Source organism: Typopeltis vanoorti, chromosome 8 (assembly GCF_054136105.1).
Source record: "Typopeltis vanoorti isolate ZY-2024b chromosome 8, IOZ_Tvanoo_1.0, whole genome shotgun sequence".
In the NCBI taxonomy this organism is placed as follows: domain Eukaryota; kingdom Metazoa; phylum Arthropoda; class Arachnida; order Uropygi; family Thelyphonidae; genus Typopeltis; species Typopeltis vanoorti.
The window spans coordinates 130883307-130903609 of NC_143556.1; the positions used below are offsets into that span (position 1 = coordinate 130883307).

General features: G+C 34.9%; 1 protein-coding gene across 2 annotated transcripts in view; it reads right to left on the reverse strand.

The window, feature by feature from the left end:
- The window catches only part of LOC150104355 (mitochondrial import inner membrane translocase subunit Tim13-like), a 57366-nt gene that overhangs the window by 14568 nt on the left and 22495 nt on the right, over positions 1–20303 (reverse strand). The window lies entirely within an intron of this gene.

Genomic DNA, 20303 nt, shown 5'->3' on the forward strand with positions numbered 1-20303 from the left:
GGTCAATTTTTGTAGGTTAAGGCAGCCGGTAATGTGCTGACATGTTTCATTAAGAACCTTATCAATAATTTTGACATGCGATGATCTTTCCCAAACAGGGCTAGCATACTCAGCTGTCAAAAAGCAGAGTGGCAGTGCAGAGGTGTGTAGTACTTGTGGATGAACATAAATGATTTGCACCCCACCGAGATGATGTTAATTGGAGCAGAATATTATTACGTGTTTGAGTTTTAGCTGCTGTCTTCTCTATGTATCGCTTATAATTTAGGGTCCTATCTAGTGTAACACCTAGGTAAGTTGGATTTCGATAATTGACCAGCTTCACACCATTCCATTCTACATTCAACTCTCTCCTCTGATATTCATCAGAGGAGAGAATTGAATGGCACCGATATTCATCATCTTAAATTGCAACATTTGTAACATGAGGAATGGAGTATGTGTTTATTATTATTATTACACATCCAGGAAGTCCAAGTACTCACCATGCAAGGACACATATGAGTAGGGGCGGCTCGTGCACAGGCACTGCAGAACTGCAGCACCCCCAATTTTTCTCAATACATAAATATATTTATTAATTTATTTATATTTGCTTGTAATGTTTGATTTTATCATCAATAATCCTATACAATTCTCTTATTTTATATAAAAAATAATAAAAATCCATCTTGCAGCGCTTAGGAGGGCGTAGGACGCTAGCAGCACTGTGTTTACCACAGTGCCATATTGCTACATGCACAAGCATATGCACGTCATAGTGAGATGAGAACTATTAGTGTAATGCAACACTGTCCGTCACACAGTTCCACTGTTGTTTATATGCAGTTTGAGCCAGTAGTAGTGTTCGTAGTGCTTCTCATGTTTACTCCGTCTCTTTAAATATTTGGTCATTACAATTAAAGACAAAACATTTGTTATAGTTTTTATTTTAGAACATTATTGGGGTTATGATAATGGATTTTATTTTTAAATAATTTTGAATTAAACTAAACAGTATAATTTTATCGATAATAAACAATATTTTTTCATGAAACAGAACAAGAATATATTTTAAGATGAAAAGCCAAATGGCTATATTTTCTGGCAAAGTTAGTTAAATTAAAGGGATAAAAATCCCTTATTTTACAGCCAGTCAAGATTGAAAACTACGATCTACAAGTTTCATGCCGAAGAACTATCGGCAAATCCAAGCGTAAGTGAACACGTGGTAGTACAACACCAAGGCAACTAGAAGCAAAGGTGGAGCAAGCTCACTCAGTATCCTTGATATTTTCTCATAATGCGAAAACACAGCTCCTAGGAGATGTAATACTGCTTTACATTATCAGGAGAGGTTTCAACCTTTTGAAACCCAGACCGGCTTCAACCTTTTTTTGAGGTCTCATCCGTGAGTAGGTAGACCTGGATGATATCAAAGTTTAAGTGAAAAGAACTTACATACCTTCACTATACAAATAACAGAGTGGTGTGCCCATATATATATATTATATATTATATTATAATTAAGATGAAAAGCTAAACGACTATATTTTCTGGCAAAGTTAGTTAAATTAAAAAAAGGTTGAAACCGGTCTGGGTAGTGACCTCTCCTCATAATGTAAAACAGTATTACATCTCCTAGGAGCCATGTTTTCACATCATGAGAAAATATCAAGGATAGTGAGGGAGCTTGCTCCACCTTTGTTTCGAGTTGCCTTGGTGTTGTACTACCAAGTGGTCACTTACGCTTGGATTCGCCGATAGTTCTTCGGCATGAAACTCGTAAATCGTAGTTTTCGATCTTAGAGTTTCGCATACTGGCTGTAAAATAATAAGGGATTTTTATCTCCTTAATTTAAGAATATATTTTATTTTTAAGTAAATTTGAATTATACCAAACTGTATAATTTTATCGATAATAAACAATATTTTTTCATGTTTAATTTTTTTTATTTTTACCATAATTTTGATATTTTATCCTAACACATTATACACTGTATGTATATTTCGAAAGTTGCAGCACCCCCACTATTTCAAGCCACGAGCCGCCACTGCATACGAGGGTGGTGTCTGAAAAGTTTTACATAAGTGATTTCTGTTATTAATTAGTATTATAATGTCTTCCACTTACATCAAAATTTTTAGACTTAAGACCATGAGGTATTAGAATTGCTTTAAAAATGCTGATGCAAGTGGAAGACATAATACTAATTAATAACAGAAATCACTTATGTAAAACTTTTCAGACACCACCCTCGTATGCAGTGGCAGCTCGTGACTTGAAATTGTGGGGGGCTGCAACTTTCGAAATATACATACAGTATATTTTGAAATAGATGATGCTTTCAACCTGTTACTTAGAACTTTAAGAAGGAGAAGAAAGAAGTTGTTGTGCAGTCATCTCTTGATACATTAAACATTTATTTTCTCATATTATTTATACGAGGGTGGTCTGAAAAGTTTTCAACCTAACAATGAAAACACAAATTTATAATTTCAAAATTATTTTTATTTTTCAACATAATCTTCCTTAAGACTAATACATTTATTCCAGTGATGCTGCAGCAGCATTATCCAGTCCCTGTAGTTGGCTCTCAGTAAGATCTGCAAAATACCCCTCTACAGCTGCAAACACCTCTTGATTTGAAGAAAAACACTGACCAGCGAGAAAGAATTTAGTTTTGGGAAGAAACAGAAGTCAGAGGGAGCCAAATCTGGGGAATAGAGTGGATGTTCCAACAATTCATAGTGTAGATCCCTTAATTTTCCAATTGCCAAAACACCTTCGTGAGTAGATGCATCGTCCTGATGAAAGATGATTTTTTTTTCTTCAGCAAAGCAGGTTTTTTCTCATGTCTTTTTTCGTCTAGTCTGGTTAAAAGATCGGAATAACATTTCCCAGTTATTGTTTTACCCTTTTTCAAGATAATTAATAAACAAAACGTCTTTAGCATCCCAAAACACCGATGCCATGACCTTTCCTGCTGATGGAACCGACTTTGTCATCTTTGGCGCTGAACAACTGCTTCTGTCCACTATTTTGACTGCTGTTTGGATTCTGGCGTGTAATAGTGAATCCAAGTCTCATCCGTAATAATAAATGGACACACAAAAAAATCAGTTTTATTCTTGTTAAAATGCTTCAATCACCATTCAGAGATTTTCATGCAAGTGCATTTTTGATCTGCTGTGAGCAAGCGTGGCACCCATCTTGCACAAAGCTTTTTCATTTGCAATTCTTCATGCAAAATATATCCTACACTTTCTTTTAATATGCTTATAGCCTCAGCAATTTCATGCACTATGACTTGCCGGTCATCCAATACCATATCGTGCACTTGATCATCTTCAAGGCTGGTATGGCCACGTTTAGACTTGGCAGCCCATTTCTTAATTGTTGAAAATGAAGGAGAAGGGTGCTCATAAATTTTTATGAACTTCGAATGAATTTCTTTTGGTGTTAAGCCTTCTTTTACAAAGAATTTTATAACCGCATGATACTCAATTTTATCCATTTCAAGGGATACAGACAACACTTTTGTTTCAGACAGCTATATAAAACAAACTACCTGATAGAATGACTTGCAATTTCACATGGATGCTTATGACAGATGAACCAACTTAAAAAAAAAATGAAATAAAATAAAAACGTGCTGATAATGTTGCCATCTGTGGATGAGAACTTTTCAGACCACCCTCGTATAGTGCCATCTACCACAAATAAGCCAATAACATCTCCCCCCCCCCTGTAAACTGTTTGTGCATACTAGGCCAATTTGTCTGTATGTAGGGTTAAAAACATTACTTTGAAAAGCTCAGAGAAAAATCAGGGCAGTAAACATATGCAATGAATGGCAGAATCATTAATAATGAAAATAACAACGTGGAAATTAATGTCAAGAAGGAACTCGACAATGTTAGCACTCACTAATATAAGGGTAGGAGGACTAATGTAAGGTGGATGAAATAACAGAGCCCTAAAGATCATCTGCTTAAATAGGAAAAATTATCTATCTATATCTATATATATAAAGAGAGAGCATGATCATTACATAGTTGATAACCTGAGAGTAAACTGATAATCCAATTACAAAGAGTGGAAAGAGACAGATGACTGAATATGGTCATATTCTTTGACAGGTTATTAGTAGAACATAATTAAAGATACCAACAAATTATATACGTGGTTTAATCCTTTATCCAGGTGTAAGCAAACAAGTTTGCACCTGAACTATTTTCAGGACTGGGGCAACTCGCATAAAGGAGCTAATGACAATTTGGAATAAATTTCCTATAGAAATTTAACAGGCCAATAAACCTGTGAACTTGTCTAACTATTTTAGGAGGTTTAGCTGATAATATGCCTTCTACATTTGACTGAGCTGGCATAATTCCTTTGCTACTGATTTTATGACCTAAATACTCAACTTCTTTTAAGAAAAATTGGCATTTAGAGCACTTTAAAGATAGATTTGCCTCATCTAATCTCTTTAAGACATTCCATAGGATTTTACAATGGCTATCTATATCCCTTGAATAAATTAGAAGATCATCCTGAAAATAGATGACTCCACTTCCCAACATATCTGATAAGACAGAATTTATTAAAGACTGGAATGACATAGCAGAATTTCTTGCACCTTGTGGTAATCGACATAGTTGATATTTCTGCCATCTAGTAGTAAATGCAAAGTATTTTCTGTCTTCCTTCTTCAAAGGAATATGAAAGTAGCCAGAATTTAAATCCAGTTTTGTAAAATACTGTGTTCCTTCAAACATATCAATAATTCCTCAATTTTACACAGAGGGAAATCAATAGGCTTTGTAACCTTATTGATGGCTCTCAAGTCTAAAACAAACCTCAAGCTTCCATTTGTTTTTTTCAATTAAGATGAATGGACTGTTCCACCGAGAATTTGACTTTTCAATTAGTCCTGCCCTTTCATATTCCTGTAGTAGTTTCTGGCAACGCTCCATATATTTCAGTGGAGTCTGATATTGCCTAATATAAATAGGAGATTGAGTACAAATCTGCACTTGTTCTGCATTGAAACAATATAGAGAAGGAAGCACTAGCAATAATTTTTCCATTGAGATAATTTAGATACTTATTGTTAGGACAACCTATTCAAATAAGATCTGATCATCAGCCTCTGTCATTCCTGAGTACTATGAAGGATAAAAATCAACGTATAATTAGGTGGGCACTGGAAATGCAGGAATATAATATTGATGTGGCTTATATTCCAGGAAAAAGAAATATAGTTGCTGATTACTTATCTAGATCTGTAGAATATGATGATGATGAATCGTCTAGGAATAACCATTTTAATCAAGATGAAGAAAAATCTAAAATTCATGTTATTCATAAGGTGAATAAAGAAGTAAGTTCTCAGAAAACTAGGCAGTATAAAAATTATTTTAGAAAGTATAAGTCATTTGCACCAGGAGATATAGTATTGTTAGATGATAAATCTATTATTAAAAGAGTTGGGAAATTAGGAAGGAAAGCTTTAGGTCCATATAGAATTTTGGACAAATTTTCTCCTCTGAATTTTAGGATTCAAGATGTCAAACATCCTAGTAAAATTTTAAGTGTACACTCTGATAGGTTAAAAAGGTACTTTTTAGGGAGTAGAAATTTAGTTACATTAGGAGACAATATGAATAAAATATTGAAAGATGAGCATTGTTTTCCTAGTACTAATTGTGCATCTCATTCACAATCAAATAATGGGAAAGGGAATAGTTTCAAAGCTCATAATTCAAATATGCAGCAAAGGAGAAAATTAAATTTTGATAAAATAAACCCTAATGCAGGAAATTTTAGAAATCCCAAGGTACATAATTCAGACAATGTACAATGTAAGAGTGATGATGATCAATTTGACTCTGACATGGATGAAATTATAGCAGAATATCATAGGTTAGTTAATACAGAGTTAAATAAGACAGAGGAATGTGAAAATACCTCTAATTTAGTTAGTAAGGATAAAGAATCTCAGAAACCTGTAGGATTTGATTCTGATAGTGATGATTCTATAGATTTAGGGCATAATTCAAATAGTTTAAATAAAATATTTCAAAAAATATAGAAATGAGATTTGTAAGTATAGTAAATTAGAAGATGTAGATTCTGAATCATCTCTAGCATCAGATGATTCTGAAACTAGTGATTCCGAAAGGGTAAATAATGATCAGTAGGAATCACGTTATTTTTTTAAGATCTAGGAATAAGCATTAAAAGTTTTGTTAAATATAAGTTCATCATCATCAAATTCCTGCCATGTCCCCTCAAGGGGTGTACAGGATATGATAGTACTACATGAAAAAAATACATCATTATTAATTTCCTATCTACAATTTTCCTCCAAATCAGTCTGTTACTTGTCAAGACTCCAACATTACCAGATCTTATATTTCTATCGTCTAAGGCACTTTGAACCGTATCAATCCACCTATATCTTAGTCTTCCTCTGGGTCGTTTTCCTGCCAACCTGGCAGAGAACACTTGTTTTGCTAATCTTTCCTCGCCCATTCTGTTTAAGTGACCATACCACCTGAGATTAGCTCTGCTAACGCATTCCTGGATGCTGACAATGTCAAGTTCTTTCCTAATATCCTCGTTTTTAATATGATACTGCCATTGATGCCATCTGTTCACGCCTATAATCTTTCTCAGGACTCTCATATCTGTGGTCTCTAGTCTTTGGTCAAGTTTTTTATTTCTGACCCAGCTCTCAGATCCATAAGTTAAAACTGGTTTGAACACTGTCTTGTATACAGCTAATTTAGTGTTCCGACTAATTTCTCTCTTATTCCATATGAATTTATTCAATTGACTTCCCACCATACCAGCTTTGCTGATTCTGTTGTCTATTTCTATATTTAATTTACCATCTTCAGTAAAAATTGTGCCTAAATAGCTGAAATGTTTTACTTGTTCCACAGGTTCTCCATTCACAACACAGTTGACATTTTCAATGATTCTGCCTATTTTCATTGTCTTTGTCTTTTTATTGCTGACCTTCATACCATATCTATTACAACAGCTATTCAATTTAGTCAGAGAATCTTGCAGTCTTGTTGCGGATTTATTTAGAAGTATAACATCATCCGCATAAAGCAAAGAGCTGACATTAACATCTCCAATTTTGATATCATGTTTAATACCACTTTCCTTCATAATGTGATCCATATAGATAATGAATAACAGAGGGGATAATGTACATCCTTGTCTCTCACCAGATTTAACATTAAACCATCTTCCTGTACTTCCTTCAATTCTAACTGCTGACTTACAACTCAAATAAAGACTAAGTATTGCTTGATATAATGCCCCATTGACACCATATAACTGTAGCATATTGAATAGCTTCTCTCTTGGCACCTTGCCATATGCCTTTTCCAGATCGACAAAACTTAAATACAGATTTTTGTTATATTCCCAAGCTTTCTCGACTATTTGTCGTAAAGTGAAGTTCTGATCCTGACAGCCTCTGTTTAGCCTGAATCCAGCTTGTTCTTCACCAAGCTTTTCTTCCAATATTCTTCTCAACCGCTTCTCAAGTATACTTGCATTGATCTTGCCAGGAACACTCAGTAGGGAAATACCTCTGTAATTCTCACATGCAGTTTTATTTCCCTTTTTATATATGGGTACTATGAGAGCTCTACTCCAATCATCGGGAATTCGTCCCTCTGTCCAGGCTTTCTGAACTATGCAGTGCAGCCACTGTAAGACTCTTATACCACCATACTTCAGCATTTCTGGTCGAATATCATCTACTCCTGCTGCCTTTCCACATTTCAAGCCTTTGATGGCTTTTTCTACTTCAAGTATGGATATGTATTCCTGACTGCATGCCTGGTCAGTGTTTTTTACCATTGTGCTGTCATCACTGCTTGTTTCATTTAGCAATTTTTCAAAGTAATTACTCCATACTTCAAGGATATCTTTTTCTCCCGTTTTCATGTCACCTTTATCATCTCTAATTCCTTTTATAGCACTCTTTCCTCCATTTCTAAGATTCTTCAACAACCTCCAGAATATGTTGTCACATTCTTGATATTTATTTTCTATATTCTTGCCAAAGTCCTCCCATGACTTTTGTTTAGCTAGTTTTACACAGTGTTTAGCATTCTTGCATTTATCTCTATATTCTCTAAGAGCACAAGCTGACTTATTTGACAGGAACTTTTGGTATGCTTTCTTCTTTTCCTTCACTGCCTCTTTAACTTCCTGTGTCCACCAGGGAGTTCTGATTTTTTTATCCTTACAGACAACCTCACCACATGCCTCTCTGGCAGAATCAATCAAGTTATCTTCAGAGTTTGCCACTGAATCTCCAAGGTTTGATTCCTGTTCTCAAACTCTTTCATTTTTTCTTCAATAATCTTTGTGTATTTTAGTCTACAGCTCACATCTGAGAGTTTCTCAACTTTTATTCGCTTTAAAACTTTCTTACATGTTATTCTTTTCAATATGAAATTCAATTTTATCCTGCTCAAGACTAAATAGTGATCACTTCCAATTTCAAATCCTCTGTACTCTGGTGTCCTGCACCAGGGAGAAAACATCACTATCAACAATAACATAGTCAATGAGACTTTTTTTTATTCCTAGCCTCTTCTCTCCATGTGAACTTGTGCACATTTTTATGTTGGAACATGGTGTTAGTAATAACCAGTCCATGTCCTGAGCAGAAATCCAACAGATATTTGCCATTATTATTAGCTTTGCTCTTTTCTCCAAATTTTCCCAAAATATTTTTGTATGTCTCACAATCATTTCCTACTCTGCTATTTAGATCCCTAACAAGGACCAACTTTTCATTTTTCATTGTGTCAGTTGCTTTTTCTAAAGCCTCAAAAAATTCCTCCACTTCTACCTTACTAGAACCTTCTGTGGGACCATAGGCACAAATAAGTCTCATTGTCCAGTTCCCAATTCTCATATTTGCCCACTTTACTCTACTTGAGACTGACTGCCATTCAAGAAGACTAGCCTTGTATTTTGTGTTCAATACTATGGCTACTCCTTCTTTTCCTTGATTGTCATTGCCTGAATATAACATTTTGTATTTATTGCTCAGAAAGATCTCACCAGTTTTGGTCTTTTTTGTTTCAGTCACCCCTATTATGTCGACCTGGTACTTATCTAATTCCTCAGCTAGCTCCATTTCTTTGCCATTCAGGCTTCTTATGTTGATAGTACTGATCTTTAACTCTGGTGATGTTGAGTTGGGGTTTATTTTCAGATTTGTTCCAGTAGCTGACTTTTTGCTGTTCGCCCTGGTTCCCTGGCAAAAACAACGGGGGCCCTTGTTTAACCGGGCGACGTCCCAGCCGGCTTGAAATTTTGTCATGTTGTACCATCATTCTATATTTTGGTTTAACCAATAAGAATACAATTTGGTCGGCTAAATCCCAAATTGCCAGTCCATCCTCGTCCGTTCAGTATCCAAGTAGATACCCAACAGGGTGCACCACGAGAAGGTGAGGATTGGACATTAGGTCAGAAGCCCTGGTCGGTTCTCCGCATTCCTTTAAAGGCTATGTGGAGGTCTCCTCTCAGTTATACAGCTTTGAACCTTAAGCACCCCAAGTTAAATATTTAAAATTTTTTTTTTTTTAAATTTTTCAGAGAAAGATGAAACTGATGTAAAAATAATCATAATTAAAATTCTGAATATTTTTACGAATTGTTTATGTTAAAATGTTTATTAGTTTTGTTTTCATAACACGCATTGTTGGCACTTGCAATGTGCCCATTATGGAAATTGTTTTGTCAAAAGTGATATGTAACGAAGTCAAAAATTTGATGTACTTATCAGAGTTGAAATTTGTATTACTTAAAAGAATTTTATTGTAATTTAAAATTATCAAAGGCTGTGTTTTATGAAGACATTCTCTCTTGTCGCTAAAGGAGACAACGTGTCAGCTATTATTTATACCTAACTTCTTGCTTACCATTTTCATGGAGTGCGCATGCTCGCAGAGAAGTTTGATGTGTGATTGACAGCTGACAAGAAAGCGTTTGGTATCTGAGTAACGGCTGTAAAAAAATTAGCGTAAAAAATTGACAGTCGGAAGAAAATTAATAGTATATTCCGAAAAAGGAATCGTGGAACTATGAAGTTTTAATGTGGAATAAGTATGTGGATAAATAAAAGAAAATATTGCTATATGTGTTTTAAAAGGAATATTGGAGGAAACGCTAATTGAAAGATTTATAGTAGGTTCCGAAAAGGAAATCGTAGAACTGTAAGTTTTTTTTTAATGGCAGAGTTAGGACTGTCAATAAGCATTAGTAGTGAATAAAAGAAGAAGTTGCTATTTACGTTCTAAAGGAATGTTCGTTTCATCTGTATTAAGGACGCCAGATCTGACTATTATTTCTACTGAAGAAAAGAGACAGAATTAAGTCCGGAAGAATTAATGTGTGCTACATAAGTGATGAGAAAGGATTCTGTAAAAAAGAAGAATAAAGTCATATGTCTTTGGAGAAGGGCCTTGACAGAGAGAGAAACTGGCTATGAACATTTTGTCATTTCGAAAACAAAGTGTTTAGCCTTAAGTGTAAGCTTATTTTAAAAAGACCTTGGATACAATTAATTTGCAGTTAGTTATGTAATATTGTTTGAAGTGTATATATATTGTTTTTGTTATATAAAATGTGTTTATTTTATATTTTGGTCTTGGATTATTTGGATTCTGAAAGAGTTAAGGTCATTGCACCAATTGGAGTGAACCCTTGTGTATATAATAATATATAGGTACATTCGGAATTAAAAAAATAATTGTTAGAAACAGAGATCATTTCTATGGCAGGATTAATAATATGATAATATCTATGAATATCATATATATATAAAAATCAACCAATTATTAACAGCATCACTTGCCTTAGTATCCCATATGTCAAGGTTGAAGTAACACAGAAGTCATATTTTCATTTACAAGTAGCCAAAAAGTGTCACACTTTATTATTAAAATACTCTGGATTAGAGAAAGTTGTTGGAAGTTTTTCCACTTGTTTATACTATAAATTAAAAATACCAAGAAATTATATACTTAGTTTAATCCTTTATCCAGGTGTAAGCAAACAAGTTTCCACTTGAACTATTTTTAGGACTGGGGCAACTCATATCAAGAAGATAATTTCATTAGCTTCTTTATACGAGTTGCCCTAGTCCTAAAAATAGTTAAGGCGAAAACTTGTTTGCTTACACCTGGATAAAGGATTAAACCAAGTACATAATTTCTTGGTATCGTTAATTTATAGTATAACCAAGTGGAAAAACTTTCAAGAACTTTCTCCGATCTATTAATAGAACAATGTCAAGCTTTTGATTATCTGGATAATATGTCTGTGGTGATATATATAAGATGCAATTTGCTGAGAAGCCCTGAATGCCAAACCCTTGGAAATGTCCAAGGGTTTGGAACATATTCAGAAGCGGACAATGTAGTCAAGGGAATATGCTGGTATATCTTGACTGGCAGAATCCATACTGGCAGTCACTAATTAGCCAACGATTAATGAAGATTAGCCGAAGTGTTGAAGAAGTTGAACTAGTAAATATTTTAGACAGCACTGAGGTAATAGCAACAGACTAATAGTTTAATCATAGATACCTTCTATTTTGGGAATTGGTTGTATATGGGCTTGCTTTCATGCTGTGGGATAGATGACAGTTAATATAATAAAGGAGTTCAGAAGTACATCTCTTGAGTACATTTGGTGGGATATTATTAGAATCAAAAGCCTTTTTGATACCCATGTTGAGTAAGGGGTGCTTAAGGGTCAAAGCTGTATAACTGAGAGGAGACCTCCACATAGCCTTTAAAGGAATGCGGAGAACCGACCAGGGCTTCTGACCTAATGTCCAATCCTCACCTTCTCGTGGTGCAGCCTGTTGGGTATCAACTTGGGTACTGAACGAACGAGGATGGGCTGGCAATTTGGGATTTAGCTGACCCAATTGTATTCTTATTGGTTAAACCAAAATAAAAAATGATGGTACAACATGACAAAATTTCATGCCGGCTGGGGCGTTGCCCGGTTAAACAAGGCCCCCGTTGTTTTCGCCAGGGAACCAGGGCGAACAGTGAAAAGTCAGCTACTGGAACAAATCTGAAAACAAACCCCAACTCAACATCTCCAGAGTTAAAGATCGGTACTATCAACGTAAGAAGCCTGAATAGTAAAGAAATGGAGCTAGCTGAGGAATTAGATAAGTACCAGATCGATATAATAGGGGTGACTGAAACAAAAAAGACCAAAACTGGCGAGACCTTTCTGAGCAATAAATACAAAATGTTATATTCGGGCAATGACAATCAAGGAAAAGAAGGAGTAGCCATAGTATTCAACACAAAATACGAGGCTAATCTTCTTAAATGGCAGTCAGTCTCAAGTAGAGTAATGTGGGCAAATATGAGAATGGGGAACTAGACAATGAGACTTATTTGTGCCTATGGTCCCATAGAAGGTTCTACTAAGGTAGAAGTGGAGGAATTTTTTGAGGCTTTAGGAAAAGCAACTGACACAATGAAAAATGAAAATTTGGTCCTTGTTGGGGATCTAAATAGCAGAGTAGGAAATGATTGTGAGACATACAAAAATATTTTGGGAAAATTTGGAGAAAAGAGCAAAGCTAATAATAAGCAAATATCTGTTGGATTTCTGCTCAGGACATGGACTGGTTATTACTAACACCATGTTCCAACATAAACATGTGCACAAATTCACATGGAGAGAAGAGGCTAGGAATAAGAAAAGTCTCATTGACTATGTTATTGTTGATAGTGATGTTTTCTCCCTGGTGCAGGACACCAGAGTGTACAGAGGATTTGAAATTGGAAGTGATCACTATTTAGTCTTGAGCAGGATAAAATTGAATTTCATATTGAAAAGAATAACATGTAAGAAAGTTTTAAAGCGAATAAAAGTTGAGCAGCTCTCAGATGTGAACTGTAGACTAAAATACACAAAGATTATTGAAGAAAAAAAATGAAAGAGTTTGAGAACAGGAATCAAACCATGGAGAATCAGTTGCAAACTCTGAAGAAAACATTGATTGATTCAGCCAGAGAGGCATGTTGTGAGGTTGTCTGCAAGGATAAAAAAATCAGAACTCCCTGGTGGACACAGGAAGTTAAAGAGGCAGTGAAGGAAAAGAAGAAAGCATACCAAAAGTCATGTCAAATAAGTCAGCTTGTGCTCTTAGAGAATATAGAGATAAATGCAAGAATGCTAAACACTGTGTAAAACTAGCTAAACAAAAGTCATCGGAGGACTTTGGCAAGAATATAGAAAATAAAAATAAAAAGGTGGCAAAATATTCTGGAGGTTGTTGAAGTTGCTTAGGAATGGAGGAAAGAGTGCTGTAAAAGGAATTAGAGATGATAAAGGTGACATGAAAACTGGAGAAAAAGATATCCTTGAAGTATGGAGTAATTACTTTGAAAAACTGCTAAATGAAACAAGCAGTGATGACAACACAGTGGTAAAAAAACACTGACCAGGCATGCAGGCAGGAATACATATCCATACTCGAAGTAGAAAAAACCATCAAAGGCTTGAAATGTGGAAAGGCAGCTGGAGTAGATGATATTCGACCAGAAATGCTGAAGTATGGTGGTATAAGAGTCTTACAGTGGCTGCACTGCATAGTTCAGAAAGCCTGGACAGAGGGACGAATTCCAGACGATTGGAGTTGAGCTCTCATAGTACCCATATATAAAAAGGGAAATAAAACTGAATGTGAGAATTACAGAGGTATTTCCCTACTGAGTGTGCCTGGCAAAATCTATGCAAGTATACTTGAGAAACGGTTGAGAAGAATTGTGGAAGAAAAGCTTGGTGAAGAACAAGCTGGATTCAGGCTAAACAGAGGCTGTCACAGATCTTCACTTTACGACAAATAGTCGATAAAGCTTGGGAATATAACAAAGATCTGTATTTAAGTTTTGTCGATTTGGAAAAGGCATATGATAAGGTGCCAAGAGAGAAGCTATTCAATACGCTGCAGTTATATATGGTGTCAATGGGGCATTATATCAAGCAATACTTATTCTTTATTTGAGTTGTAAGTCAGCAGTTAGAATTGAAGGAAGTACAGGAAGATGGTTTAATGTTAAATCTGGTGTGAGACAAGGATGTACATTATCCCCTCTGTTATTCGTTATCTATATGGATCACATTATGAAGGAAAGTGGTATTAAACATGATATCAAAATTGGAGATGTTAATGTCAGCTCTTTGCTTTATGCGGATGATGTTATACTTCTAAATAAATCCGCTACAAGACTGCAAGATTCTCTGACTAAATTGAATAGCTGTTGTAATAGATATGGTATGAAGGTCAGCAATAAAAAGACAAAGACAATGAAAATAGGCAGAATCATTGAAAATGTCAACTGTGTTGTGAATAGAGAACCTGTGGAACACGTAAAACATTTCAGCTACTTAGGTACGATTTTTACCGAAGATGGTAAATTAAATATAGAAATAGACAACAGAATCAGCAAGGCTGGTATGGTGGGAAGTCAATTGAATAAATTCATATGGAATAAGAGAGAAATTAGTCGGAACACTAAATTAGCTGTATACAAAACAGTGTTCAAACCAGTTTTAACTTATGGATCTGAGAGCTGGGTCAGAAATAAAACACTTGACCAAAGACTAGAGACCGCAGATATGAGTCCTGAGAAAGATTATAGGCGTGAACAGATGGCATCAATGGCAATATCATATTAAAAACGAGGATATTAGGAAAGAACCTGACATTGTCTGCACAGGAATGCGTTAGCAGAGCCAATCTCAGGTGGTATGGTCACTTAAACAGAATGGGCGAAGAAAGATTAGCAAAACAAGTGTTCTCTGCCAGGTTGGCAGGAAAACGACCCAGAGGAAGACCAAGATATTGGTGGATTGATACGGTACAAAGTGCCTTAGATGATAGAAATATAAGATCTGATAATGTTGGAGTCTTGACAAGTAACCGACTGATTTGGAGGAAAATTGTAGATAGGAAGTTAGTAATGATGTAAATTTTTTTTCATGTAGTACTATCATATCCTGTACACCCCGTGTGGGTACATGGCAGGAATTTGATGATGATGATGATGATGTTGAGTAAGATCTGATATCCTTCTGGTTGAAGGCCACAGGAGGCATGCAATGCATTGTTCAAGTTAAAAGAAGTGATTTGCCCTGGTCATCCTTATCTTTAAGTGATGCTGCAATACTACTACCTGGTCAATAACAGGGAAAAGTACAGATGAATGGAAAATTTACCCAACAGCTTTTGCATAGGACCAAAAGGCATGATCGCCACTGGTATAGGAGGCACATTTAGCCCTTTTATGACTGTATTCCAAGTGCTGCAGACATTAGCATACTCTGTGAATAAAGCTGGAATATTGTCTATTTAGTTAGTTATAATATACTCTGTGTTGTACCCTTCAACTTACCTAGCACACTTCTTAGAAAACTACGACTTGGATATTGACCAAAAATTCAAGAATTCTGAACAGAGTGAGGAATGAAGCATACATTCCAGCATGGCTAATTTCCTCAACATGATGACAAGTATCTCAATATGAAGAACAGAAGCAAGTCTGATCATGAAAAGGAGCAAAAGTCTCTGAGATCTTCCCCCCCCCCCCCCGAAAAAAAAAACATTGTTGTAGAGCCAAAAATATGAGATTGTGAATTGCTGAGGTAGAGGATATTTTATTAGAGATGAAACTTTGTTGTATTGTATGAAATTATGACCTCAATTACTAGACAAGACAAGAAGTCACCAGAATGGTACATCTAGCAGGAGAACTGATTAAGAAGAGATCAAAGGTTGAAGTGAGTGGAGAGGATTGTCAGGTATTCTTACTGGTGAATGAACAATTTGTTTTAAGTGATTGCTTACAGCAATACCTCAGCTTATCTTCCAACTTAGTAAAGTTAGGAAAAATGAAGCCAGCTGGAATTAAGGACATTGAAGTCACCAAAGAAGATAATTTCACTGTTACAGTAGTTGGACTGCAGGAAATCAAGTTTTAAGCATAAGTAGTCAAAGAGAACAGGATGATTTCCAGAAATGGAGGAGTGGTAAAGACAGAAGATGAACAATACATAATGAGGAAAGGAAAACTTAAGTCATATAAGGTTAAAATGAGATTTAAGATTTGGTATAATCTAGCAAGGAATAACAGACCTCACAAAAGAACGTGTAGAAGAAATCATACACAATGTAATTTGGAAGTTAAGATAATTGTTGTAGCTAGAATTTGTGGTTCTCTGTAGATGATGGTGCACATAATTTAAGATGGTATTTATGCCACAAATAATAGTGGAAGTTTTCTTTTTGTGTGTGTATGTATGTATGTATGTGTGTGTGTGTATATATATATATATATATACACACACACAGTAAAACCCCGAAGTTACGCGGGAGGTGGGACCAACAAAAAGCGTGTAAGTCAAATTCGCGTAACTTGGGGTATAATTTTGCATGTAATTTATATATACAAACATACAATTGGGACCAAAGGTTTACAAAAACACCTATATTTTTTAAGTAATATAATCATAATTGTAGTTTTTTCGTACATAAAAAAAAAGAAAGTTATTTCGATGTCAATGGTTTCATAAAATCTAATAGATTCGTCTGACGGCATAATGTCTTTTTCTTGTCACGGAAAATTTCTTCATAGCAAGCTAATGATTTTTTTATTCCTTGCCTTGTGGCTACAATTCGTTTCTCGTTAGAATCTATGTCCTCCAAAATCTGTAAACCTTTCTTTTATGATTGTTCTCACTGTGGATTCCTGTAGATCAAACTTCTTTGCTAGCTCACAAATTTTCATTCTGCCTTCAAAATCCTTAATAATGTTGAGTTTTGTTTCCAAAGTCAATGTTTTTCTTTTCTTGCTAGCTGTAGAAGAATCGGACTTGCTTCTTTTGGATGACATTATTATTTTTTATGTAATAAAATTTTTATCAAGAATATAACATTACACAATCACAAGGTTTGTAGACTATAAAAATCGTGTATAAATGGAGACTGTACGAAACACGTCAGTGCTTGTTCATAGCATGTGCGACATTGGCAAATGTGGCAGGCGCCTGAAACATCCAACTAGTGGTGAGGCGTAAAGCGGGACAGGAATACGTACATATAAGAAACCACATAACTCCGGATTCGCGTAAGTCGGGGTATGACTGTATGTGTGTGTGTGTGTGTGAGCGCGCGCACACATATATATAAAGTTTTTGAGGTTTAAAAAACTTTTGTTATATGGAATTTTTTTTATGTTATCTGGAGTGACACCATATCAAGATGTAGCAGAAAGAAATAATGTTTTGCTCATACAGAGCATATTCAGTCTGTATCCCCCCCCACCCTTTTTTTTTAATGTTGTTCCCACCCATGAAAAGTATAGTATATTTTGTACCATGGATGGGCTAAGGATATTTTTTTAGTCAATTTTTTATTTTTTAAAATATTTTTTACACAGTACTGAAACCCTGCTTTAGAGACCAAACATGGATCTTTTTCGAGCCACTTCAAGCCTGGTGGTGGTGGTCTCACACCAGGCAATGATATTCATCTCCCACCTAAAGACAATCACAAATACCCATTACCACAGTGGGATTCAAACTCAAGAGCCTTCTGATTGGATTGCAAGTATGCTAACCACTTGGCCAACCAGGCCAGCAAATGATGTGGCCATAATGTGGTCAACAGTTTGTCCATTTGTTTTCAAAAAAAAGTTTAATAGTTTTAGAAATTTATAATCCTATTTTTGTTTGCATAACAATAGGTTTACAGCATTTCGCAGATGGAATGAACTTTAAAGAAAGTCATTTGCAATATTTGGTCTGTGGATTATAGTTTTTTTCCCATATTGGCCACACACAAAAATGGTCCCAGGTCTAGGGATCCCATACGTCCCAGTTTGCCCGGGACATTCCCAGTTTTATTACTTCTGTCCCGGCATCAAGATATGTTTAGTTCGGGGCGCTAAATGTCCCGGATTTTTTAGAATATAAAAATATTTACATTTCTAATAAGAATAAGTACGAGTCTTAATATTTTTGGGAGCTTTTAAAAATGTATGTTTACAAAACAAAAAGCAGAGACATATTTATTTTGTAGTTCGGTGAATTACCAGAATGTTAGAATTTTGGGAAAAACGATTTAGTTCCATACATTTCATTTAGCTGGAGAAAAGAATGTCAGAATGAGGGAGACAGTCGCCAAAGTGTATGTTTAACTGTCTCAAGCTTAGTTTGCATAGCGTACAATATCCGATAGTCGAAAATTTTTCTCATTGGTTGACATGCTTTTGAATATTAACGCACTACGATAGTTCATTTTCTTTCAACCAATGAGAAAAAATTCGGACCATCAGATATCATATGCTATGCGAACTAAGCTTCACGTGCCAGGCGCTAAATTGTTTTTATACTGCTACAGGGTATGTGATATAACCTAGTTTTGAACTGTTCATTTCGTATTCTTGCATTCTCGTATTAATTGTGAATATTGTATTTTTTAAATTAATAAAGTTATACCGTTTGTTACAAAATGCCCAAACGAAAGTGTAATTTCAATGAAAAATTGAAGGATCTTTTTCCTTTCATTTTCATAACAAAAAGCAGTGATTGTGATGATAGCTCAAAAGCGAAATGTAGCGTGTGCCATGCAGAATTTAACATTGGCCACTGAGGTAAGGCAGATATAACTGACCATGTCAATACAAAAAAGCACAAGTCTGCTGTGTCTGCAAAAAGAATCATTTACATCATTTTTTGGGTATCAAAAGTTAGTAGCCAAGAAATGGAGTTGGTTGCACAAGAGGCTACATTTGTTTATCATGCAGTTAAACACAATCACAGTTTCCAATCTATGGATTGTACGTCCTCTATTTTAAAAAAATTCTTGAATAAGAAATTTTCATGTGCACAAACAAAGTGCAAGGCTATTATTACCAATGTCTTATCACTACATCTAAAAAGTGAAATATTGGAAGATCTGAGGAATGTAAAATATTGTTGCAATATCCATAGATGCATCTAATCATATTGATCTTAAGATTGCACCTATTAATGTGAGGTATTTCACTGTTGATAAAGGGCAACAGAAATATTAGAATTTTCTAGCCTTCCTGGAGAAACTTCTGATCTAATTTGTGATCACATTTTAAATGCTGCCCAAAAATATAACATTACTGATAAAATAATAGGCATTTCAGCAGATAATACCAACACAAATTTTGATGGATTAAAAAGGAAAGGTAAAATTAATGTTTTTACTAAATTACAAAACAAATTAAACAGAAAATTAATAGGTGTAGGTTGTGCAGCTCACATTATACATAATGCTGTACAAACTGCTGCTGATATCTTACCAATAGATATTCAAACAATTTTGGGTAAAGTTTTCCAGCATTTTCACCAATTCACTGTCAGAGTCGAAAGTCTGAAATCTTTTTGTGATTTTGTCGAAACTGAATACAAGCCTATTTTAGGTCATAGCAAAACGCGATGGATTTCACTGCAGCCATGTTTAATTTGTTTTATTGAAATGTACGATGGGCTTAAATCCTATTTCTTGTCTCAAGATAAATGTCCAACTATTTTGAATACGTTTTTCAGTGATAAGAAGTCTTTCATTTATCTTCTATTTTTAAAAAATCAGATGAAAATGATGAAAATGTTTTCTGAGGCAATCCAGCGAATCGAAAGAGAATATGCTACGGGTTGAGAGGTAAAAAAAAGAGATAGACATTCTTATTACGAAAATTTTATTGCATGAAAATGAGAAGTATTTATCCAGTGAAGTGAAAATCAAAATGAAAAATCTTTATGAAGAAGGTTAAATGACTGAATCATCATTTAGAGACATTATTCATTAATCATTATTCAAGAATGGACTCAAAATCAGTTTAGTTTATTTACTAAAATGGAATGGGCTTGCTTGAACACACCTGTATCTTGGGAAAATTTTATGGAACGTGTCAAAGAAATTAAGACCATCTTACCAAATTTCAACTTAAAGAGAACTTATTTGATGAGTACAGCCATGTTAAAATGTATGCAAATGAGTATAAAATTAATGAATGGAATAATGCCAGTTGTAAACTTGAGGATAGGTGGAAAGAAATCTTTGGTCATTTTAAAAAGGGACAAATTACTTACAGTGAAATAGCTTCAATTATAAGTTTTTGTTTGACCGTATCAGGATCAAATGCTTCTATTGAACGAATTTTTTCATTGATGAATTCGTTATAGACAAATGAAAGGAATC